This window comes from Suricata suricatta, chromosome 14 (assembly GCF_006229205.1).
Source record: "Suricata suricatta isolate VVHF042 chromosome 14, meerkat_22Aug2017_6uvM2_HiC, whole genome shotgun sequence".
NCBI lineage: Eukaryota > Metazoa > Chordata > Mammalia > Carnivora > Herpestidae > Suricata > Suricata suricatta.
The window spans coordinates 24,627,913-24,653,403 of NC_043713.1; the positions used below are offsets into that span (position 1 = coordinate 24,627,913).

At 51.6% G+C, this 25,491-nt stretch overlaps 1 protein-coding gene across 4 annotated transcripts in view; it reads right to left on the reverse strand.

The window, feature by feature from the left end:
- The window catches only part of CTIF (cap binding complex dependent translation initiation factor), a 295,461-nt gene that overhangs the window by 11,887 nt on the left and 258,083 nt on the right, over positions 1–25,491 (reverse strand). The gene's annotated exons all lie outside the window — the stretch shown is intronic.

Below are 25,491 nucleotides of genomic sequence, written 5' to 3' on the forward strand. Positions count from 1 at the left end.
TTGAATGGAGGCGGGAAAAAATGCGAGGACACGTGTTTAGGAGGCAGAAGTGAGGGAGAGAATAGGGATGATGTACAAGATGGGCAGTCCCTAGGTTTGGGGTGTGGCCAACTCAAAAAATGGGGGTGTCACCAAGGACAGTAGGAAGGCATGAAGAGTTGGTGTGGGGGGATATGAAGGAGTCCAACATTAGAAATATTGAGTCCACGGTGCTTGGGGCTGGTCAGGGCAGATGACTCATGGGAGACTGGCTCTCCGAGATCATCACTGCCAGATCAAGGGGGCAGGGGTTAGCGAGATGACCTGGGGGAAGATCCAGGTGAGCAGAGAAGGTGGAGGAGGAGGAACCCCGGAAGGAGTGTGAGTACAAGGTCAGCCGTGTCAAATGCTCGAGAGAGGCCATGTAGGATGAACAAAGACCAGAGCACCCTGGACCTGGTGATTAGGAGGGCCTGGGGGACCTTTGCCATGATGGGTAGGGACAGGTGGAGGCCTGGGCCACACGGGGTCTGAGAATGAGACCGATGCCAGGAGGTGGAGACAGCAAGAGAACCCATTTTTTTTCTTTCCCTTTGTGGGTTTCTGCTCTTCTCTGTCTCTCTCTCCTTTTCTCCTCTTCCTTCCTCCCTCCCCCCTCGTCTCTTTTTTTTACTTTTTGAACTTGCCTACAGAAAAGGGGTAGGACCCCCGGGCCAGGGTGGAGGGGGGTGGCTGTTACAGAGGGAGAGGCAGCAGCAAGTGGGTAGAAGGCAGGACAGAAGGGGAAAATCAGAGGAGAGGAGGAACCGCGTGCAGAGATGAGCCTTAAATAAGTGAAGCGGTGCCGCTCCACACCCGCTGAAACGGACGGCAGGGGCGACGGTAGCTGGAGACACACGTACTCGTGTGTCTAGATGCTCGTGCCACCCAGCCTCTCCGGGCAGCTACGAAATCCATGTTGTTCTATCTTCCTTACTTATCACCAGCGCTCTGTGCCGGCCTGCATTTGAGCCACCCCCGGGAGAGGGGGATGCGCCCCGAACGTCGCTATTCTACTAGTCTACTGAGGAGCCCTGTATGGCGGCTCTGGTCAGATGTCAAGGAAATTCATGGTTCTGACCTGGACTCCGGTCCAAGCTTATGCCCTGTGGTCTGGCTGTCAGCCCTCCTAGCTGAGGCGGGCAGGCAGGCAGGCACCCTAACTGGGACCAGGCGCCCTGGAGGGAATAATTAGCTTCCTTCCTGCAGAGTTTGCAAACCGCCTTGTACAAAGTGGCCACGGTAAATGTCACATATGTCACATGGGGGAATGCTTCATCCCATGGCTGGCCCCAGGGGGGCGGAAACGTAATCTGGGGCTCAGAGCAGACACTGAATCCTGCAGACACTGGAGCCAGAGGATGGAGCCTCGGCTCCAGTGGGCCCTCCTGGGAGCCCCACCCTGGCCAGTGGCCTGCCCAGGAGGCGAGTTCTGCTCAAAGCGTCCCTGCAGCCATAAGTCCCCAGGACTCTGGGTCAGGGCTGGAAACCAGAGGGATAGTGGCCATGATTGTTGTCAACACCTCCCAGCTTCTTCTTTAGTGCTCTTCCTTTCCCTTCTAGAAGCCTTGCCTGTCTCCTCTTCGGCTCATTTTACATTCACTTTCTGGACATCCATGAATCTCTCCTACAGGAGGAATGGAAAATGCCCGAGGCAGCTCTGAGGTTTTACCTTTCCAGAAGGTGGCTCCTGAGGACTGACCAGTACCTTCTGGGTCCTCAGTCAACACCTGGCTTACATTTTTTGAATGCTTGCTCTACATGTGAGCTCTGCATCGTGTGTATGTTTCAAGACCCCCTTTATCCTTTCCCCGGTTTATCTGTGTCAGATACCACTGTAATATCTCCACTGACAGCTACAGTATCTGAGGCATGGAGAGTGGCGTGACTTCCCACAAGTAATGGGAAACCAGGGTTTGAGCCCAGGTCTCATCTGCCTCCATAGCCAAATGACATAACCATTGCCCCACCAGCAAGTCCCACAGTCCCACCCCTAGGACAGGGGCAGTGAAAAGTGGAGTGACTACGCCCCCCACGATTCCTGGGATGGATTCGGTTTTCCCTTGCCATCCCCAAGTAATTAGTAATAGCGTCCTTTTTGCTCACAAAAGGGCCCTGCTTTGCGTGGTACATTATACAGTCACCTAGACAAGGGAAAGGGTTGGGGGCCCCCCAGACGATCAGCTGATCTCTCGCCTAGTCCATTTCCCCTCCTTGTGCTCAACGCCCCTCTTTAGAACAAGAATGAGTGCTCCTGCCCATCTCTGAGGGGTTCAGGAGGTGGGCTGGGGAGAGGGGCTCTGAAGGTGATAAAGCGTTCTACTCCTAGTAAGGTGGTTGTCATTGCAGGGGATCATGACACCTGCTGCAGGGCCTCACCTGAGCCAGCCAGAATTAACTGCTCTCCAAGTTCTCCAAGGACGCAGACGGGAACAAGATGGAATTATGATAATGGATGCCCCATCCGCTGCTCTCTGCTGGAGCGCTGGGGCCTTGGGGAGGGCAGCTGGAGGACAGGCAGATGGAAAAGCAGTTATTCTGCAAGCTTCCCTAGGGGAGCTTGGCCAAGAATACCTGGCCTGGAGGCACTGGGTGTTGGGTGGCACTTGGGACCTTTACCCCTTCATGGTACCTTATGGATGACCCTCTGAAGGAATGACTGCCTTTTGTGTCTGACTTGGCACAAAACGGCTCCCTGAGACAGGAGGAGGGGTTTGGGCTGGCTGGGGGCGAGGCTCGGGGCTCTGGGCGGTGGGCAGATGCCCCTCACAGGGCTGGTCTCCGAACCTATAGATCTCTCCTGGTGTCTGCCAGGCTGGGACCCCCGGCAGGCACAAGAAGTCAGGGCAGGATGCCATTTGCTCTTAACTAGGTCTTTCCCCGCCCCTGGTCCCTGGCCCCAGTCTCCCCCCACCTCCACCCACCTGAGGCCTGGACTTGACCTTGCTGGTTTAGTGGGGGGAGGGTGTGATAAGCGTCTTGGTGGAGGGAACTAGCTGCCTGCAAAGGCATTTTCCGCTCTCTAAAGTAAACAATCAAACAGGAAATTAATCGAGAAACCCACATCAACGGAAGGTTCAGGTTGTGATTTTCACAGCCCCAGAGTCAGGAAATTCAAAGTTATAGTTCCCATAGCAACTGGCCGTAGACTCCGTCACCAGCGGGTTCAACGAGGCCAGCCCCCTGCCTTTAGCAAGCACCGCCCCCAACGTCAAGTCCGAATGTCGCAGGGTTCCCGGCTCTTCCGAGGTGGAAGCCTGGGAAGGAGCTGGGAGCTGCAAGGCCAGGGTTCTACCTGAGCTCTCACAGCAACGAGCTTTGTAAGCTGGCCAATCGGTTGACAGCTCAGGGCTTCGTTTTCCTATATTCCCATATTTCAACGATTAGTCCCATAATCTCGGAAATGAGAGGCATACTCAGGCCTGTAAAGCACTCAAGGGAGTGCTATGCACACTTGTTCTTCCTCACATCTCATTCCTTGTTCCCTTCTGCCCCATATCGGCCCTCCATCTCCATCCCAATCGCCTCTGAGCCTGGTGATTGCCCTTTGCAACCCCCTACCCCCACTGCTTTTCCTCCAAGTAGCATCTCAATTAATTGACAGTTCAGAGCGGACACCAAGGTAGCTCCATTTAGTGGGCACTGTTCTCCTCAACCTGTGCCCCTCCCTTTCTGGACCAAATATACAATCTTATACTATTAGGGCAATGCATACTTACTACATATACCGACTGATAACCGGGTGGACTAGTAGACTACACAAAACCAGAGGCAAGCCCTCCTCCTTCAAGTATGTAGGGGCAAGGGAGGGGGGTTGTGCGTCTTGGGTGGGGTTTTCTTTTGTGTGTGACTAGTGAGGAGTCCCCGCCTGGCAGGAAAGGAGATAAGGGCGTTGGAGCTGAACCGAGAAGGAAGCGGTCTGGAATCCTTCCCCCAGAGTCATCCTGCCTTCCCACCCGAGATTACCACCAGTAATCTGGTCTTATCCGTGCGGTTCTGCAGCCCCATCCTGGGGACCCTTGTGACATTAGCTGAGGCAGGAGCGGGGGATGGGGGGTGGGGTGCTTCCCTGGTACCAGGCCTGAGGTAGAGGGCGCCTGGCCCGCCTGCCAGCCGGGCCCTGGAGCCAGCGTTGTGAACTGAGCAAAGCAGTGGAAAGACAGAAGTGGCACCTGCTGGAAGGCAGACGGAGCACCTCCTTGATTTCCTAACAGGCCTAGGCGCGTGCCAGGGGCTGATGGGCCGGCTCAGAGTGGCCCAGCCTTGCTTGTGAAACAGTCCTTTCTTCCTCGGGGTAAGCTTGCCCGGTGGCCCAGCCGTGTCCAGCCACTCGAGTCGCTGAGCAAGGTCTCCCCGCACCCCTACTGCCTTTCCCTGCGTTTCAACACAGAATACGGTGGGCAGTTCAGGGAAGACGGGGCTCCTCCTGGAGGTGCAAGGTCTCTCTTTTCCTAGATCAAGAGATTTAATTAGGAAGCAGGGTGGTGGGGAGAGGACTGCTGGTTTCTGCAGCCCCAGAGGGAAACTTGCGAAGGGCTCCGTCCCAGAGGCATGACCCACCAGCTTCAGAGGAAAGGTGTCCCCACCGCAGAGGCCAGGGGCTGCTCTGTCCACCCCCACCGACTGTTTAGGCACCCAGTTCTCCGAAGGGTCTCGTCAGCTCACCTTCCCACGAGCCTGGGGAGCAACCACTTATAAGATTCTCCACGGCGTGGCAGGTCAACCAGATGTCCCTCCCACCAGTGTCAGACTTTACAGGGCATTTGAGTGGGGGAAGGCACCGGAAACCAGCCAGGGGCCTCGAGGACCCGGAGCAAGGGCACACCGACACCTTCCTCTGCTACCGGGCATGGAATTCAGAAACAACCTTCGCTGCACACACGTCTTCCTCAGCCTGATCATCTTGGCATGCTGTATTTAAGAAGAGTACGTGTCTGTCGGAGCCTGGTTACCAAAGAGGTGCCAGTCTTCCTGCGTGGGGGCAGGGGGAGGAGTCTGAGGCCACAGTGCAGAAGCTGGGCCGGAGGTCTGTGCCCAGGGCTAGGAGGCTCAGCTGGTTCCACGGTGCGTGTGGGTGCAGGGCAGTAACCAGGCACCGACTGGGCAGGGACAGCTGGGCCCCGGACCAGCTTAAGCAGAGAATAATAGGGCTGTGCTAAAGGCATAATTAGCATCTGTACTCGGAGCGGCAGCCACCCCACAGAGGGACAGACAGGCCCGGGCTGAGAAAAGGGCCTGGGGCGGCCTGGGGACGGCAGAAAGGATTCACTAAGTACTCTCTGCCAAGTCTAAGGCTGGAGATAAGAACATTTAATTGGCACCTGGAAGTTTGTTTGGCTTTGAAGCCTTAGCCTTAGCAGAATATAAGTTGTAATAATGAGGCAACCCTATTTCTAAATGGCGTTGATCTTTTTGGAGGAGTGTGGCTGCCAGTCGATATTCTGTATAACGCACGCATTCGCACCGGGTCACCTGAGGGGGCTGGGAGGGGATAAAATGCTTAGCCGGAGGTGGTGGGGGTGGTGGGGTGTGGCTCAGGCCCTCTTTCACCCCTGGGGCCCTACCGCCTTCTCCCTTTCACAGACCTCCAGACCAGCCAAAGCCACCTGTCCACAGGCTTATGAACATGTCTTGTCCTTATCTGTGGGGACAATGAGGAGCAAACCCCACCCCCACTCCATTTACTGTCTCCGGAGACAAGACCCTCCTCCTCCAAGCTTTCCCTGACCTCTTCCCCAGATCTCCAAAACCAGAAGCTTCTAGGTTCACCACCTGGGGGCAACAATTTGGTTCTAGCTGATTCTCGGTCTAGTCTAGGGTCTGCCTAGACTAGTTTCGCCACTCACAGGATCTTGTGTCCAAGCTGGCCTCTCAGAAGACCTGCGGACTGGGTTTGAAGGGAAGCATGTGCTGGCTGGGGTAAAGCCGCTCAGAAGGACTCCTCTGTTCCCTGGGATGCAGCCCACCCAGTCACATCCGGGCCCAGAGCATGGCAGTCCTGCACCTCCTCCAGGGAGCCTGAAGGGATTGCAACCACCTTTCCATTCATTCATTCATTCAACAAGGAGACACAAATCCTATTCTCGTGGAGCTACGGGTGTGGTTGGGAGAACAGACGTGGCTCAAGCAGCTCTGTGACGGGAACCAAGGCTGTAAGATGAGGCTGCCTGGGTTCTAATCCAGACTTGGCCTCCCACTAATCATGCTGCACAATTTGCTTCCCTGTGGCTCGGTTTCCTCATCTGGAAACGAGGCTAGGATGAAATGCAGCATCTATGACCCATGTGTAGTACCTGGCACACAGGGAGAGCCTCTCTGCCTGCTGCAGCTCCTCTTACTGAGGGGGCTGTGGGTGGCATGGCGCTGAGGGTGCCGTGGGGGTGGGTGACAGGAAGGGCTGTCCTCCCCTGGGTGGGAGGAGGAGCCCAGGGAAGGTTTCCTCGGGAGAGAGCTCTGAGGTAACCCTGTAAGGTCAAGCTAGGGAAAGAGTGGGGTCAGGAGAGGGAGGGGGAAGAACATTCTAGACAGAATGTCAAGAAACCTGTGAGCCTAGGGTATGGAGAGAGGGGGGTGATCCAGGTTAAAAGGCTGGTGGGCTAGTTCAGGAGAAAGGAGACCTTGGCCTTACGAGCTGCAGACAGGCAGAAACACGGTGGCCAGAGCTGAGAGCCGGGGAAGAGCTGCTGCACACAGGACTGAAGATGTGGATCTAGTCTGTACAGGCCAAGTTTGGGGACTGGGAATCTGCCTGTGACCAACACAGGCTTTGGGACCTGCACCTGGGGCACCATTCCGGCTCACCACCATGCCTGTCCTCTGGTAAATCCCAAAGCACATCGACTTCTCCAGGTTTCTGGGTAAGAGAACACCGAATGAAGTTTTGGAGACCTTAAAGGTGAACACAGTCCAAAAGCAAAGGCTCTTATAGGAAAGTTTGGGGAAATACCTATACCTGGCACGTAAAAATGACACGAAATTCAAATTTTAGCGTTGCTCAATAAAGTTTTGTTGGAACACAATCCTCTCATTGGTTTACATGTCACCAACAGCTGCTTTCTTGCTAGGATGGGCTGGCGGGGCTGAGGACTGAGTCAACCTCTGAATTTCACAATAAGGTGATTTCACTGAAGAGGTTGCTGGTGGCTTGAGGGGGCAGAAGCCATCCAGACAGCACGTGGGGAGACAGATTTCTTCGGAAAAGTCTGGCTCTACAGGGAAGAGAGAAATGGGGCGGTTGCCGGAGGGGAATGTGGGGTCAAGGGAAGGCTTTCCTTGCTCAGGTGGGTTTGGTGGGCTGCAGAGAAGAAAGAAACCATCAGAGAGTGGGAAGCATGGGAGACAGAGAAGAAATCCATTGCAGGGAAGCCTACAGGAGAGAGAAGATGACACAGGCAGTGCTCTGGAACCAGGGGTGTGCTGAGCAGGGCCACTGCCCTGGTAGACAGGCTCCCCAAACAGGCCAGACCAAGGCAGGGCCGCCATTGCTCTGAAGAAGTCAGAGACAGCCCGTGGGTGCTGGGAGATAATGAAACAAAGCAAAAGTTCCGTAGGTCAACCTAGATAACAGTTTGGGTCAAAAAGCATGATACTTAAATCTGGCCTTCAGATTATTTTAACACCTTATTCTGTTATTTGGGTTTATATATAAATTACTCCTTTTTTAAAAAATCTTTTTTTAATGTTTTTTATTTATATTTGAGAGACAGAGAGAGATAGCTCGAGCAAGGGAGGGTCAGAGAGAGACGGAGATACAGAATCTGAAGACAGGTTCCAGGCTGTGAGCTGTCGGCACAGAGCCTGACGCGGGGCTCGAAACCACAAACTGTGAGATCCTGACCTGAACCGAAGTTGGATGCTAACCAACTGAGCCACCCAGGTACCCCTAAATTACTCCTTCTTCAAGCCATGCACTCATGTCACTATAAAGTTATATGGAAAAATTCCCAAGGGGTGATTTTATATTGCATTTCTACTTTTCTCAGTTGAACTTTTTTGTGAGAGAACTTTTTGTTGAAGCATCACACGCGCAAAAAGGCGCACACATCCTAAGGGTGTGGTTAGGTGAACTTCCGCGCGGGGAATACGCTCCTGTGACCGATGACCTGAGTGAGAGCTAGAACCTGGGTCGCACCCCACAGGCTTCCTGAGCCCTTCTTTTCACCAGCCCTCCACTGCAATCCTGCTTATCACCACAGCTTAGTGTTACGTGTTTGAACCCCTACCTCGCGGCATTTAAGTTTGAAGCGAACATACTGTCCCTGCAGGTAGGTCCCGCAAGGCCCCTGCTTGCCTGGTGGTCGCCCAGAGACCTCCATCCCTTCGTGGCTGCCCTACCCTGGGTTTTTGTTCACAGGACATCATCTGATCTGGAACTGGTGAGACTGGTAGGCTAGTCTCAGGTTGTAGGGCCGAGGAAATGGAAGTTCGGGTTGGAATTAGATGCTGTCCAGTGTGGCCAAGGCCATACCTAAGGAGCAGGGAGCTGATTCTCATATCTAGGAATCTGTGCCCAGAGTTTGGTGCTTTGGTATGCATTGTGTTTATGGACCTGCATCCCTTAGCTTTTTTGGAACATGGAACTCTTTGAAGGTCTGATGGAAACGTTGGCACCTCTCCCAAGAAAACGCCCATCTACACATGTTCACAGATGTCAGCATCCAATGTCAGTGGGTTCCCAGACCCTGAAGGCCACCCAAGGGCACTGGATACAAATCTTTGACATGGCTTTACATACACCCACCTGAATCACCGCTGAAAATGTCACAGGAGTATGGGACAGGGAATGTCTCCATAACATAAGGGCCGCAACACAGCCACCGCCGTCTCATGTGTCGTCAGGAGGGTCATCCAGCCCTTCTCGGTGCCTGTCAGGCTGTGGCTGGGTAGCTCTGTGGTTAAGGCAGGATGCCAGGATGGCCAATGAAGATACCATAAACGTTTTGTACTATGTGCCAGATGCTTGACAGATGTGATCGCTAGTCCTCGTGGCAATCCACAGAGGTAAAGAGGGCTGCTTCTCACTTTACTGATGGGAAAACTGATGCTCAGGGAAGCTAAGTAACCTGCCTCTTGTCCTAGCTAGCACCGACCATGTGGGATTTGAAATCACATTAGTCTGATGTCCGAGCCCTCATTCTTTCACTTTCCCTTTTCACATAGGGGACTTTTAGCCTCCCTGTCGTCCTGCTCTGCCCTGTGGATCCCCGAAGCTGACAAGGTGGTCAGGATGGGACTGACTGACAAGCTGGGGACACCTCAGTGCATGCACACTGTCCCCTCTCATGAGAGATGACTCACTGGAGCCCGGCCACTTTGGGACACCAGGGGACACATACACATTTCCTGTGGCTTGGTGAGAGCCTTGGGTGGTATGAGCTGGCAGGGTAGATATCTGGAGGCGGCTAGAGATAGAAAACCAGACAGCTCTGTACCCCGGGATAGAGAAGGCTCTCCCTGGGTTCATAGGACAGAGCTATGGCACCTCTGGGCCTCAGTTTTGTTGTCGGTAAAATGGGGGCGGAGTTCACACTAGATCAGGGCTACCCAGTGCGTGGATCTCCTGCAGCGATGGCAGCATAGCCTGGGAAAGTGCAAATTCTCTTTGCTGACAGTGACCCCGCAATGTTAACGAGCCCCGAGAACCACAGATCTAGATCAGGGGTCTGTGAAACTACAGCCCACCGGCCAAATCTGGTCCTCAGCCTCCTTTTTATGGGGACTGTGAGCTAAGAATGGTTTTTACATTTTTAAATAGCTAGGGAGGGGGGGAGCAAACGAAGAATAATATTCTCTGACACATAAAAATGTTATAAAATTCAAATTTCAGTGTCCATAAATAAGGTTTTGTTGGAATGCAGTCACTCTCATCCATTTACATATTGTCCCAGCTGCTCTGGCGGTAGGAAGGCAGAAGTGAGTAGTTGCCACAGAAACTGCTCTCAGGGATTCGCACGGCTGCTCAGTGCAGCACAAATCACAGGGATGTGGTTAAACTCGATTTAGCCTCTTGGCCTGCAGAGCTACAATATTTACCATCTGGCCTTTTAGAGAAGCTTGCTAACCTCTGATCTATGGGGAGTGTGAGGGGGACAGACAGGCTGGGAGGTGGGAAGGAAGGGAAGGGGAGAGCGGAGAGGGGAGGGAAGGGGAGCTGTCAGTCAGGTGGGCCCTTGGAATCCTTTACACAATGGCTTTGAGGGTGGTCTGGAAGGCCCCTCTGACCATTTGCTTGTATGAAGATCCCAAATCCCACTTCTAGAGCAGGGGCTCTTACCTGAGAAGCCCCTAGAGGGAGAGACCTCGGGGATTCTCCTCAAGCTTTAATGCACGTGGGATTTTCTGGGGAGAGAAGGTTCACTAGGGGGTCAGTTATCTCCTCGACCTCTACGAAACCCTGAGGTTTTTTTTTGCTTTGTTTTGTTTTGTTTTTTTCCTCCTTTGGGGCATCCATTTTTCTCTTCCAAGCTCTTCTTTCAAAACGCGAAAGTCCCTGGAAGGGGAACATCCTACATACATATCCCTCCTACCTAGGAAAGGGGGAGGCTACCGGATGGAACCAGGCAGGCGTCAGGAGACTCCTGGGAGTCTGGGGAGGGGTGGAGGGAGGGGGCAGACTCCCTGAGGTGGGGAGACATTTAGAGACCTCGGTAATCAGGAAAAGGGCTCCTTTCCTGGAGGGCTGAAAGCCCCTCCCGATTTCCCACATTTGAGAACCCACTCCTCCCCATCATCAAGGGGTGAAAAAGGCTTGTGGCCCAGTGGGGATGCTGGTAGCCACCCTGGAGGGTGGGTCCCTCCAGGCCCCAGATCCCACGAGGCCTCCCGCCTGGGGCATTACCCGAGCAAGTCCCGACTCTGGCCCTGGGATTCCAGGTATTCCCCCAGCCAGCCCCACCTCAGCTAATTGCTTTCCAGTCAGCTAATCCTTGGCCCACGCCCTCCCTCCAGCCAGGCGAGCCACCTCAGTGTGGCCAGCAGTCGTTTCTGAGACTTCCTATGGCCCGTGTCCAAGCCCGGGGCAGGCCTCGACTCCCCTTGCCCAAACCACAGCCTCCTTGCCATTCTCCACACCTCAAACTCTTCTCTGACTAACATTTCCAAACCAAGCAGAGTGTGGTCCAGTCCAGAACCAAAGCGGCAGACTACTCCATTCCCTACTCTCCCTCCTTCCCCCCCTAGACTGGCCAGGCCCAGTCTATCAGGGAAGAACAATTAGGAAAAAGTGGGGCTGTACCTACTGTTCAATTCCCAGAGCTAATTGTTTTAAGCAGGGCTTCGGCCTTAATTATGGGATAATTAGTTAGTGAATGTGTGTTTGCATTTCCACAAGTGTGTTTGCATTTCCTAAGTCTGGCTTTTAACCCTGGGAAACCAGATTCAGCAAATACTTTTATGTTTCAATACCTCTGAGTAAGGGACAAGGTCTTAATTACAGAAGTGGAAGACTTGAGAACAACAGTGTAATCAGAAGGGCAATGCAAGAATGAGCTAATTGTGTCTTCCACGGACTGGGGCCATTGTGAGGAGGAGCTGGTAGCTGCCCGCCCTCCCAGAATCCTCCGGGATTCTACTCGTACTTTGTCTCAGTCAGCGGCCCCTGCCACCCCCCCTCACCCCCCGCCTGCCCTTGAGTCCCCGCTGCTCTATGCTTTTTTCCTCTCTTACCCTTTCTTTCTTTTTTTAAATTTTTTTTTTTATTTTTGAGAGAGAGAGAGACAGCGTGAGCAGGGGAGGGTCAGAGAGAGAGGGAGACACAGAATCCGAAGCAGGCTCCAGGCTCTGAGCTGTCAGCAGAGCCCAATGCGGGGCTCAAACCCATGAACTGTGGGATCATGACCTGAGCTGAAGCTGGATGGTCAACCGACTGAGCCATCCAGGTGCCCCTCTCTTACCCTTTCTTCCCCCTCCTTTCCCTCTCCTCACCTCTCTCCATTCTGGGTCAAGCGGATTGCCTCTGTGGACCCCACCAGGGAGCCCCAGACCACCCCTCAATGCTAGTACACTGGCTGGTTGGTTTAGGTTTTAGCTCATAAGGTTTTTCTTTGCTTCTGGGCTCTCAGAGGGAGAGGCAAGAAGAAAATACTTTTGATACTTTGGGGGATCCAGATTGTTTAGGAATCCAGAATGGTTCCCCAAACCTGAGGTTCTAGAAGCCTCCAGAACCTGTGCTGTCAACTACGGTGGCCACCGGCCACATGCGATCTTGAAATGTGCCTACTCCGAATGGAGAGCTGCTTTAAGTGTAAAATGCATCATGAATTTCAGACTTAGCACAAACAAGAAATATGTATTAAAAAAATCTCATTGCTGCTTTTTACTATTGATTATATGTTGAAACAGCCATTCTTTGGATATACTGGATAACATAAACGATATTAACTTCACCAGTTCCTTGCTTTAAAATGCAGTTACTAGCAAGCATGCAATGGCACGGTGGCTTGCATTATATTTGTACTGGACATGTCGTTGCCTAGTCGGAATTGTGCTGAGACTGTTCAGGGCTAAGTAAGGCTGCCATTGTCCTTGACATCTGTGACGGCGGGTGTCTCCTCCCACCCCCCTTGTGCTGTGTTCTCATCTTCTTCCCAACCATCCCGCAGTCTCCTGAGCCCTGTGTATCCTCCTTACTCCTTTTCTTTCTCAAGGGAGAGGCGGGAAAGGAAGGTCCTGCTACTCTGCCTACATCCGCCCCCCCCACATCCCCTCTGCTCACAGATGCTCACGCAGTGCCCCTCCATAGCCTTTTCCCTGCAGCTCTCGATCCGTGAAGTCGTGCTAGGAACCCACCCTGACTTCTCAGGATTATGGCTCAAGGGATTCCGACCTGGGACACACTAATCCAATCTCATACGAGGCCTGGCAGACTGAAGTCGAGAAATGACCACTTAATTAGAGCAGAGCAAAGCGTGGGGACAGAATGCAGACAGCGTCACTGGCTGACAGTAGTTTTTGCCCATTCGCTCATGCTGTAACACAGATTGCTTCCTCTGAGTTTGGTTTGGTGGAGGGGAGTATTTCTCTTCTTCTCCCACTCGGACTCCTCTCCGGGGATCCCTACCACCCAGCCCCACGCTGCCTGCTCACCTTGCCTCTTGGAGGATTTTGGATTTCTTTCCTCTGAGAGATCTGTTCAGATTAACTCTAGAAGGGTGACTGTTGTCTCCTGTTTTGCTCAGTCTAGACATTCTAGTTCACGAATTTATTCAACCAGTACTGACTAAGCACCTACTCTGTGCTGGGCACTGTTCTAGTTACTGGGGACATAGCTATGGAGGGAACAAGACACATTCCTTGCCTTTAGAAACCTTCCATGCTAGTTGGGGAGAGAGAAAGCAGATTCACACAGAAAAGTCTAAGGTAGAGCCAGATCCCGGTAAAGGCCATGGAGAAGAAAGCAGGCTGTGGGGGTGTGGAGGTGGTAAGTGAGGGTCCACCCAGGACTGACATCCAGCTGAGCCCTGGAAGGGTGTCTGGGAGAAGGGCATTCTCCCAGAAGGAAAGGCAAGGGCAAAGGCCCTGAGACTTATTTACCTGTGTTCCTTCACAGTTTTGCTTATTAAGAAGCATTTCATTTATAGGATATAAATACACAGCCTACGGATCCCATTATTTCAAGTCTTTTTTTTGTGTGTGTGTCTTTATTTTGTGTGACCTCCCACAGGGAAGGGAAGAAATCAACTTGTAATTAGCAAATCTATCGAATCCCACTTAATCTTCATCCCAACAAGGAACTGAGGACCAGAGAGGATAAGATGCTGACTCTGTCTGCTTGGTAAGTGCACCTTCTTCCCTTGGTATCTATCTTCGCCAGTTACAAGTAAGGACAACCTGGAGGTTTCTTCTTTTAGGGCTTGGGCCAGGCCACCTGTACGCTACTGATCATTGCTGGCAGCAGTGATAATGGAGCCAGCAATGGATTCTAGAAAAGAGAAAAGTAGGTTCCTCGCTGTGTCTGGCCCAGATCCGCAAGTGCTGCCCTACACACACTATTTACATCTGAAGGTGGGGGGACAGCAGCCAGTGGGGTATCATCAACAGCTGCATTTAATCGGTGGGCCTGAGAGCTGGAGCAGGTTAAGGACGATCAGTGTGGGTCGTGTGGGGGGCCGCATGTGATTTGTGCAGCAGCTCCCAGTACCGGGTGCTTCGCTCTTCCCCTTCTCCCTCACAGACAGTAGTTCTGCGAGGGGAGGGACAACGTCACGCGCATGCCCCAGCTCAGCAGCCAGCCCAGCACCTGGCGCCCCTATTGCCTGGTACCGGGCACTTGGCACGAAGTCTGGACACCACGGGGGAGGCACTGGAGCAGGGCGGTGGTGGGGGGAACCGAGGAGGCCAAGATTCAGTGGGGCCACCTACCTGGAAATCGCCACTGGGGGTGACAAGGGAGGGTGAGAGGAAGGCATCATACTTAAAAAAAAAAGCCCAAAGGATTTTAAAATGTAGACAGATGCACGTGGATATGTACAGTTGCGTGTGTATCCTGTACACACAACTCCAGCCAGAAACAAGGTACGCTCCCTCCACCGTCCACTTGCCAGTTTAGAAAACGTCCGCACCCCAGCCCCTCCCCGCCAAGGCCTTCAGCCCCTCCAGGTCCCCGCCTGCCTTCTGCGCGCCTCTGCAGAAAGCAGGGGCCTCTTGAAGTTCAGACATTAATTACTGAGTTAGAATATTTTTCGGAATTACAGGCATGGCCCCAGGAGATAAGAGGAAGGAGGGGGTGAGCGCGGAGGGGCGGGGCCGCGGAGGCGGGTCTGGAGGAGGGGGCGGCCCAGGGGAGCGGCCAGCTGCCCAGCCCACAAGGCCAAGCGCCCCCTGCAGGCGACGCGGGGAGCGGGAGTGGCGCTCGTCGCCGCAGCCCAGGGCTGGCCGGAGGGGTCCTCCGCAGGAGGCGAGGGCCGCGCACCAAGGGGCACGCTCTGCCTCTTACCTCCCTACCCGAGGCCTTAAACGTGGAACGACTGCTAGCAAACGGTTATGTAATTAAAACTGTTTTCAATGACGAGGAGATAGACCAAATCAGTCCCCTTCTGTAATTAGGAGGTTTGGTGGCGCTGACTCCCTGGGAGGGAACCGGAAGGACTGGCAGCAATTCAATTTCACTTTTAAAGAATGCCGAAAATCTGATGTTTATTAAAAACGGCTCCCACCTCTATGTGTAAGGCTAGCCCATTCTCGGAGAGGATCTCTATATTTTAGAGAAAATACCCCAAACTTGCAACACCACCACCTTCCAAAAGGGAATTGAAGAGCTGTGTTCCTGAAGCCATGCGGAGATGGGTTTGGAAGTCTCTTGAGTTTTTAGACGGTTTAAAAACGGTTCTGGCGTGGAGGCTGGTTTCCCTTTGGAAACCAGTGTCTGGTAGAAGCTGGTATTTTTATAACTCCAGGCTCTCTATCAGATCCTGTGTTACCATGGTTGCTAAGGCTACCATGAAATGCTTCAAATTTCACATTTCAGTTTGCAGAGCCTGGCTAAGGAAGTAGAACAGTTAGGGAGTGGGGGCTGGGGAAGGGGGAGGCCGAGGTTTATCTTGCTGGGGGCCAGGATCTCCAGCTTCAGGACAGGCATGCCAGCCTGTGGGTGTGTGTTGGGGGCATGGAGCAGGTGGGGGGCATCACACCAGGAGTGCCTTGGCTGCCAGCTGGAAGGGGGGGGCGACAGCTTTGGAGGGGACAAAACAGTGAGAGTTATTTCAGCAGAGGTTACAGGAATGGTTGCTTAAGCTGGGGTATTCATAGCAGCAGCTGCTGGACCTGGGGGAACTCTGCTGCTAAACTAGTGCCCAGGGGCTGTGTACCTGCCCCAGGAAGGCTACATTCTCAGAAGAACATTCCAGGCAGGCTCTGCGCCCAAGATTAGGGCTGGAATAAACTGTTCACGGAGAAAGGTTCTCCTGAATGTGCAAGCTTCCTTCCAGCCTGTCACTTCCTGCTTTGTCTTTTTGATCGACTGTAACACTAAGAAATTAAAGACACAAGGGGTCGAGGATTGTTCTTCGCTAAGATGCCCTGGCCAGATCTCCTTGTCTCATCTGCGTCTGGGCTCCTACCTTCCTGTGTCCCACCTCACCTTATTTTGAGCACTACACAGAGTTACTGTGAGGCCTTCTGGCTAGGAAGAGCCCAGATTTATTTGACTTTGCTATTTCAGCTTATTTCTATCCAGACGTTTGTGTAGGAGACCTTTCAGTTTAATAAGGAAGTAGCATTGTTCTCAATGTTTGTTGAATGAATAAATAAACTCTCTTTTATGCCTTCTATAATGTCTTCAAAACTTTTGGAGGTTTTCAGTATCCTCTGGTGTGTACCGGGAGCCAGTGCTCACCCAGGACTCACTCATCAGACCCATCCTTACCGTGCGGATACATAAGGGCCGCACTCATTCTGGCTCCCTGGGCCTCCGTTCACAATTCTTCCTGGGGCCCTCTCTCTTTCCTCGCCAATACCTTCCCTGAAGCCCTGGCTTCCCCTCCCCTTTGCCCCCAGTAGCTGCCCACGTCTCTAAACTCCCCCTACCCTTACATTTGCGTAACCTGTCATAAATGTTCATGGCTGCTTAATTTCTGTGGATTCCATCACCAAGTGTGTTGTCAGCCTTTTGGGGGAGGATCACAACTTCACAACTCACACTCCCCCCTTTCAGTACCGCTAGGAAACTGCAGTGCAGAAGAGAGAAGTAGCACCGTCTCCAACCAAATCAGTGCCTCCCGAAGGAGGGGGTACAGGACAGGGAAGACCCAACTCAGCTGCCTGAAATGATTTACAAGCAACCAAGAAGTCACGAGGGATGAATAAACCACCTGGTATGGACGTGTCCAGAGAACACATTTAGTCCACGCTGTGTAGACACTCATGGCACAGGATGTTACAGGAGGAAGAACTCCTTGCAGGGTGAGGTGGTGGGAAGGGAACCTGGCCTTGAAGGTGGGCAAGAGTCAGGCAGGAGGAGGGAGATGGCGCGTAGGCAGGAAGAATGCAAGGGGCCCTCTGTGGAGAGGCAGTGGGTCGGTGTGGCTAAAACCTCTGAATTCTCATGTGAAGCTCTCAAGGAAAGGGGGTATGTGTTAGATCGTGGGGGGCCGTAGTGCCCAGTTTGGAGAATGGACAGTGCACTCTGGGTGGTCTATGGTGCGATGCTTCTCTGGAGCAGTGCCTGGAACAGTTTGCTTTCAACAGTGGTACGCGACAGTGCAGCTGGCCAAGGCGCTGTCACACACCACTTGCTTTTATTTTATGCCTTAAACCTGTGGTGGGCATTAGTCCCATATTCCCATGTTACAGATAGAAAGTGGAGGTTCAGAAACATTAGCGAATTAGGTGCGGGGTGCCTGGGTGGCTCAGTCGGTTGAGTGTCGACTTTGGCTCAGGTCATGATCTTAACTATGGTTCATGAATTCGAGCCCTGCTTCGGGCTCTATGCTGACAGCTTGGAGCCCAGAGCCTGCTTTGGATCCTATGCCTCCCTCTCTCTCTGCCCCTCTCCCATTCATGCTCTGTCTCTCTCTCTCTCTCTCTCTCTCAAAAGTAAAATAAACATTAAAAAAAATTAGGTGAAAGCCCCACAGGCTAGGAATGGCAGGGCTGGGATTTGAACTCAGGTCCTCTGGCTCTTCTGGCTGTGTTCTTCCCACAATGCTCTCTGGCTGTCAATGGCTGCTCAATAAATGTACCTGAGATGCAGCTACTGGTGCCTCTTAAGCTTGGCTGCACACTGGAATCACATGGAGAGATGATATCTTTCTTCCCCCCCCCTCAAACCTCATCCCCAGAAAGTTTGATTTAATTGGTTGAAGTGGGGTCTGAGGGGCAGTCTGAAAAATCTGTAATTTTTTAAAAGCTTCCCAAGGTGCAGCAGGGTCAAGAGTCTTGGGTCACACGGAGAAGAATTTCAGATCTTCGCTCCCAGTAGGGTCCGTCGGTCTCCTGGGCACAATGGACCTTGGCCTCTTCTGGCCACAGTGGGCCCTGCTCTGGCCCCAGCTGGGGAGCTGAATGAGGCAGCATCTCCTGTTCTTGGGATGGGAGGAAGAGTCCCACTGGAAAGGCACCTCTGAAGAATGTTCTGCTTGACTCTCTTAGCCCCTGTGAAATAGCAGAGGATCTCCACCCACACCCACTTCATCTCAGCCTTTTCCGAGGTCAGATTTCCCCTGGAGCCAAAACAATGTGAGCAATTGAATGCACGCTCACGCAAAAAGTTAAAAAAGTGGCTCTCTCATTGTTGCACAGAGCAATTTCATTTCCTGAGAAGCCTGACTTGCCGCCCTCTGTGGTCTCCTCCCCAGCCTGGGCCTGCCGGCCTCTTCCAGGAGCCCAACCAGTCGCATCCTTGAGGGGGGGTGTGCCCGGTGGAGACACCCCTCAGAGGTACCTGCCCCCCTCCCTGCCCTTCCTCTGGAAAAGGCAAGGAGCTCCAGATGGGGTTTCTGGGGCCTGGAGGGAAGGAGGGCAAGGGAGTCAAGCATAGAGAGGGGGGCAGAGGGCCGTGCAGAGGGATGAGAGGTTCCTGGTGCAGGGCAACCCCCTCCCCGTTCCTTCCCTTCACTCCTGACCTCTGGTTATGGCTACCTGACTCAGAAGAGGAGCGGGGACTCATGGGTAGCAGACATGGGCTGAGGGGTTGGAACAGAGACAGAAAGGATGAGAGGGAGTGGGTAGAAACAGGCTCCTAGTACAGGGGGAAAGTCTGCTCAAAGGAAACAGATATAAAGGGTTAACAGCAACCCCAGCATTCTCTTTCAGAGGAATTTTTGATGAAGCTCTTGAAGAAAGGTGCCCAGGGAGATGCATTCAATGGTATCTTGGAACAGTTTGACAAGATCACCACTGGGTCGTAGAGGTGACAGAGGAGTGGAGGGAGCCAAGAGTGTTATAGGGTCAGGAAAAGGGTGTGAGGAGAGGACCCCCCCATCACCCCCTGCAACCAATTAAATGGCTGACAGGTTGACTCCAGCTGAGATGGAGATGACGACACCCTTAGCTCAGGCCACAAACACTAATTATACCCTCCTGTGTGTGGAGCCCTTGGAGTCACAGTTTGGCTGAAGGACTCAGCAGGATGAAGGGGTCCTTAGAATGCTCCTGGGAAACAGCTTGAGGGATGCCGTGCCATTTCTTTGTGTCTTCTTTCATTAACAGGGGGGCCTGGGTGGCTCAGTCCGTTAACCGTCTGACTTTGGCTCAGGTCATGATCTCGTGGTTCGTGGGTTCGAGTCCCCCATGGGGTTCTGTGCTGACAGCTCAGAGCCTGGAGCCTGTTTCACATTCTGTGCCTCCCTCTCTCTCTCTGCCCCTCCCCTGCCTGTGCTCTGTCTCTCTCTGTCTGAAAAAATAAATAAACTGTAAAACATTTTAATTAATTTCATTCATTAACGTTTTGCAGTTTTCAGTGGATAAGTCTTTTACTTCCTTAGTTTAACTGATTCCTAAGTATTTTACTCTCTCTCATGCTACTGTAAACGTGAACTGTTCCTAATTCCCTTTTCAGGTAGTTTGTTATCAGTGCAGAGACATGCAGTTAATTTTTGTGTATTGATTTTTATATCTGGCAACTTTACTGGGTTCATTTATTAGTTCTAACCTTTTTTTTTTGGTAGAGTAGGGTTTTCTTTTTTCTTCCCCCCCCCTTCTTTTTAAAGAATCTTTAGGATCTTCTATATACAAGATCATGCCATCTGCACATGGAGACAATTTTGCTTCTTCCTTTTCAATGTGGATGTCTTCTATTTCTTTTTTCTTTCCTAGTTGCTGTGGCTAGGGCTTCTACGACTATGTTAAGCAGGAGGGTTAAGAGTAAGCACCCTTGGCTTGGAAGACATAATATTGTTAAAATGTCCATACCACCCAAAGTGACCTACATATTCAGTGCAATCCCTATCAAAATTACAATGGCATCTTTTAAAGAAATAGAACAGACAATTCTAAAATTTATATAGAACCACAAAAGATTCATATAGCCCAAACAATCTTGAAACGATTTGAAAAAGAACATATCAGGAAGCCCTACCCATCCTAATTGCAGAATACATTCCAAAGCTATGGTAATTAAAACATACATATAGACCAATGGGACAGAACTGAGATTCCAGAAATAAATCTATGCATATGTGGTTGACTGGTCGTCCACAAAGTGCCAAGAACACACAACGGGGAAAGGATGGTCTCTTCAACAAACGGTGCTGGGAAAACTGGATATCCACACGCCAGAGAATGAAATTGGACTCTTGTCTTACACCACACACACACACATAGGCAACTTCAAATGTATTAAGACTTAAGACCTGAAACTGTAACTTGTCAAAGAAAACATAGGAGAAAAGCTTCATGACATTGGTCTTGGCAGTGATTTCATGGATGGGACATTAGAAGCACAAAAGCAAAAACAGACAGCTGGGACTACATCAAAGGAAAAAGTTTCTGGACAGAAACACACACACACACACACACACACACACACACACACACCAGCGTGAAAGGCAACTTACAGAATAGAGGAAAATATTTGCAAACCACACATCTGATAATGGGTTAATTTTCAAAATATATAAGGAACTCCTATAACCCAATAAGCAGAAAGCTTAATAACTGGACTGAAAAAAAAATGAGCTAAGGACTTGAATAGACATTTTTCCAAAGGAGACATACAAGTGGCCAACGAGTAAATGAAAAGGTGCTCAATGTCACTAATCATCAAAGAAATGCAAATCAACACTGCTTCACATCTGTGAGGATGGCTATTATTATTATTAAAAAAGAAAAAGAAGATAAGTGTTGGCGAGAAACTGGAGACAGCCACTCTGAAAGACAGTTAAACAAGAAGTTAAAAATAGAACTACCATAGTATCCAGCAATCCCACTTCTGAGCATTTATCTAAAAGAACTGAAATCAAGATCTCAAAGAGATATTAGCACCCCTGTGCTCACTGCGGTAGCCACGAGGTTGGAACGACCTACGTGTTCATTAACCGATGAGCAGATTTAGGAATGTGATATATATCCATACAATGGAACACAGCTGAGTCTTGAACAACATGGGGATTAGTGGCACTGACCCCCTGTGCAAATCGAAAATCCACATGGAATTTTTGACACCCCCAAAACTTAATGAATAGCCCACTGTCGACCAGAAGCCTTACCAATAACATAAACAGTCAATTAATGCATATTTTGTATTACTTGTATTAGATACTGTATTTGTATAAAAACATAAGCTAGAGGAGAGAAAATATTACTAAGAAAATCATAAGAAAGAGAAAGTACATTTACAGTGCTGCACTGTAAAAACTCTGGATAGAAGTGGAACCCCACAGTTCAAACCCATGTTGTTCAAGAATCAACTGAACTGTTTCACTTTATAAAAGAAGGAAATTCTGCAGCATAGGACACACGGATGAAGCCGGAAGACATTATGCTAAGTGAAATAAGCCAGTCCCAGAAGGACAAATATTACATATTTCTACTTGCACAGGATATTTAAAATAGTCAAACCTGTAGAAGCAAAGAATAGAAGGGTGGATGCTAGAGGCCAGGAGCAGAGGGGAGTGTGAGCTGCCAATCATTAGGCACAAAATTTCTGTTATGCCAGATGAATAAATTCTGGAGATCTGCTGCAGGACATTGTACCTGGAGATAACAATACTGTAACGGACACTTAAAAATCTGTTAAGAGGGTGGACCACATATTAAGTAAGTGTTCTTACGACAGTAAAATTTTATCAACATTAAAAACACTAAAAAAATAGGGGCATGTGGCTAGCTCAGTCAGTAGAGCATGTGACACTTGACTTCGGGGTTGTAAGTTCGAGTCCCATGCTGGGTGTAGAGATTCCTTAAAAAAATAAGAAAAGCTTAAAGAAGACTAAAAAAAGAGCTTGTGAAGCAAACATGAGCAGTAAACCGGAGAGCAGGGAGATGCCTGCACTTTCCAGGCACCAATAATACTCTTCAATGACTTTGAAAACCGTCTTGGCAGAGCCGTTTGGACTTAGACAATGAGAAGTGCTCACGGAAAGTTATTCTTCTCCATCCCTCAAAGAAAGATCTGATAGGTACATGTTATTTATGGCAAAAGTGGAATCAATTCTGTGGTGCCCTATTTGGCAGGCGCTGGGCTACGGACCGAGGAAAAGAGAAAGGTGCTTCATGACGTGTGAGTAGAATGGTCAGGAGCAGACCTAGATTCCAATGTGGACTCTGCTGTGTGGCCCGGAGCAAGCTGCCTGACCTCTCTTCTCTAGCAACCAGCGATGGTCATCTTCAGAGTTAAAAGAGAAAAGAATGCAGGACGAGCTTCAGACAATGCCTTTCACTGTGCTGCTATCATTCCTAAACACTAAATTGCCAAATCAATTAACTACGAAATCACCAAATACTAAAATACTAAGGCACCACGGAAAAGCTGAAACTGTAAGGATTGAGGACAATGCCTTGCTCTTGCTGGGGGTGGGGATGGGGAACTTCCCAGAAGTGGGGACTTGGGCTGGGCCTGGGAAGAGGTGTTAGAGCCACTAAGAGAGAGACTCCAAGGATGGAGTCCCAGGTCTTAAGCCTGAGTAACTGGGAGAATGGTTAATTCAACTAGGTCAGAGTATGCAAGGAAATGCCCATGGACTCCCTCTCTAGGGCAGGGTGGCTCTCAGAGCCCTGGGTGGCCTCCAGCCTGAAGCAGCTTTGGGTCCAAGTGCACACTCAGTCTTAAAGGGGCATGGGGGCCAGTGAGCCCCAAGTCCAGTGAAGGTGGTCTCTGTGAGCCAGGGACACCAAGGCTGTGGTAGGGCTGTGAGGATTTGGAATCTTCTTCTTAAGTTTGTTCTAAATGAGACTTTTCGCCCGTGGGTCTGTGTTTGATTCAGGGATAGAGGAAAGGGGAAGAGGAGAAGCATGGAGGGTGCGCAGAAGCAGAGGGTAGAGTTGGTGGCCCATGACTGTAAGAAAAGGCCATCGGGTGAGCTCTGGGGCTGCTGCCTGGCTGGTGGGGAGGCAGGAAGTGTGGGTCTGGGCCCGCACCAAGTCCTGGACTCTGCGGGAAGGCCTTGGGGAACAGCTCTGGCTCCACGTTGTTGGAGGGGCTTGAGGCATGACCTGGATGTATCTGGTGGACAGCTGGTGGTATGGGCCTGGGCTGGTTCTGGGACTTGCGAGGACCCAGAGTAGGGTGGGCCCCATAGATTTGGGGTCAGCCATCTGCATGGCCTCAGGGGACTACGCTAAACTCTTCCATCACGGAGAGAGAGGCAGCAGCAGTGGCTTTGGCTTCTAGAAACTTCTTAGAGCTGGCCCAATCTGTTTTGGGAATGTCAGTCAGGCCTAGGTATGAGTGTGTGTGTGTGTGTGTGTGTGTGTGTGTGTGTGTGTGTGTGTGACAGATAAGGTTGGGGAGGCAGCTACAGATTCTGAGAATTCAGGGGTCTGTCTCCAGGTGTCAGACTTTTCTATGTGCCCATCTTAAGGCCCCTCCCTTTAGGGAAGCTAGGTTCTCTACTTATTGGAAAGAGTCCTAGACTGGTAGGTGAGATGCTCCAGGATAGCTCTGGCATTGACTGGCTATGTGTCCCTGGGCAGGGCTCTCAGCCTCTGTGCCCCTTTAAGATTGGGCATGTGTTCAGCGCTAAGTCAGACTGGAGGACACCCAGCTCTCTGAAAGCCACCGTGCCTAAGAACAAGTCCCGTGGGCATTTCCTTCCACACCCTGACCTACTTGTCTTGGTGCACTTAGCACCCACTCCACACCACGTCTTTTCCCCTAACCCCCTTTAGGGCTGGCAGCATGATCCTGCTTTACAGATGAGGAATGAAGGCTCAGAGCAAATGAGCTCTCTCTCAAGGTGGCAGAGCTGAAAACTGGCAGAGGCAGGATTTGAACCCCAGCCGGGTGCTCTTGAACCACCTCACTATGGGCCTCAAGCAGAGAGCTCGGAGCATGGGGCGCTGGTTTCCTCTTTTGCAGAATGGTGAGAGCCACAGATGAACTATTTACTCTTCAAGTTTGCCATGAGCATGCAGGCACTTGGGTTTGTGACACCATCCTACAAAGCTTAATGTACCCAACAGGCGTGCATTGGGGAAGCGCATTGGTTTTTGCGCAGATCTCCTGGCACCTTCTGGATCTCACACCAGAAAGTGTGCACTGCCTCGGACGGTGTTAGAAGCATCCTGGCAGCCAGGGCCGGCGCTCAGCTGTAGCCCTGCCTCCTGCCTGGGGAAGCAGGTGATGGCAGCACCAGGGGGTGCCCGGATCATGCAGAGGGAACGTGTTGGGGCAATCCAGGTCACTGCCCTCAAACAGCGCTGCTCCCTGCGTTGAGCTGGGCTGCCAGGGGCACAGGGCAATTCACACAGGGGTGGGAGCCATCCTGCCTCCAAGAGGGCTGCCCTCAAAATCACCCCCGAGGGATGGCAAATGGACAGCTATGGGCTCTCGAGGTGCTGCGTTTAAGCTTATGACACTTTGAGAATGATGTTTTCTGATTCTGACAAAGAGCTCTGAAACTGAGTGTGTTTGTTAAGAAGTATGTTTGGCTACGTGGAGGGTTCAAGGCTAGTGGGTTTCCAAGGTGCCCAAGAGAGGTCTGCGTGCTCTGTCAGCATCCACACAGCCTGTCCCTTGGTCCCTATAAGCGGATGCTTCCCAAGACATTTACAAATACCCCTTCCCTTCTCTTCCCCTGCTCTATTATCTTTTCCTTTCAAAAACAAAAATGTCCCTTGACACCACACCTCCCCTGGAGTTGACAAGTTCCTCTTCCCTGTTGCCTTTCACAGAAACACTTCTCCAAAGACTTGTCCGCACTCATGTCCTCACCTCCGACTCCCCAGCTTGGCCCCATGTGGCTTCCGTGCTCGCTCCACTGACACCAGGGGCCCCGGACCTCCTTGTTGCTAAACCCCAGCCACTTCTCTGTCTGGTCCTACTGACCCTTCCAGAGGCTGCTCCACCCTAGGTCCTAGGGCCCCTGCTGAGGGTGGGAGGGGACAGCACATGTGACTTGTGGGTGAGCACCAGGTCCTGGTGGGATGATTCTTGGCCCTCCTGCAGCCTCCTCCGGCCTGTGCCCTCCTGGCTGGCCTTCCCTCCATCTACACCCTCATCCTGGGTCACCCCATCGGGTCCTCTGCCTTGAGCACCAGGTGCATACTGCCACTTCACACAGCACTCAATTCCACGTCCCCAGGGCCAACCACTTCCTGATTTTCAGACACTCTACTTGAGCAACCTCGGGACAGCTCTCTGGTGACCACGAGGTCACCCAAACAGAAAAAAATGACTCCTGGTTTTCATCCAGCCCTCCCTGTCCCAGAGAACGGCAGCACCAGGCTGGTGAACCAGGAGCCCATGTCTCTTGCTCTTTTCTCTGAAATCTCACGTCAACAGGTCCTATTGGTTCCAACTCAAAACCATAACTGGCATACGGTCCTCCACACCGGCATGGCTGTATCCCAAGCCACCACCCTGTCACTGGACAACACTAA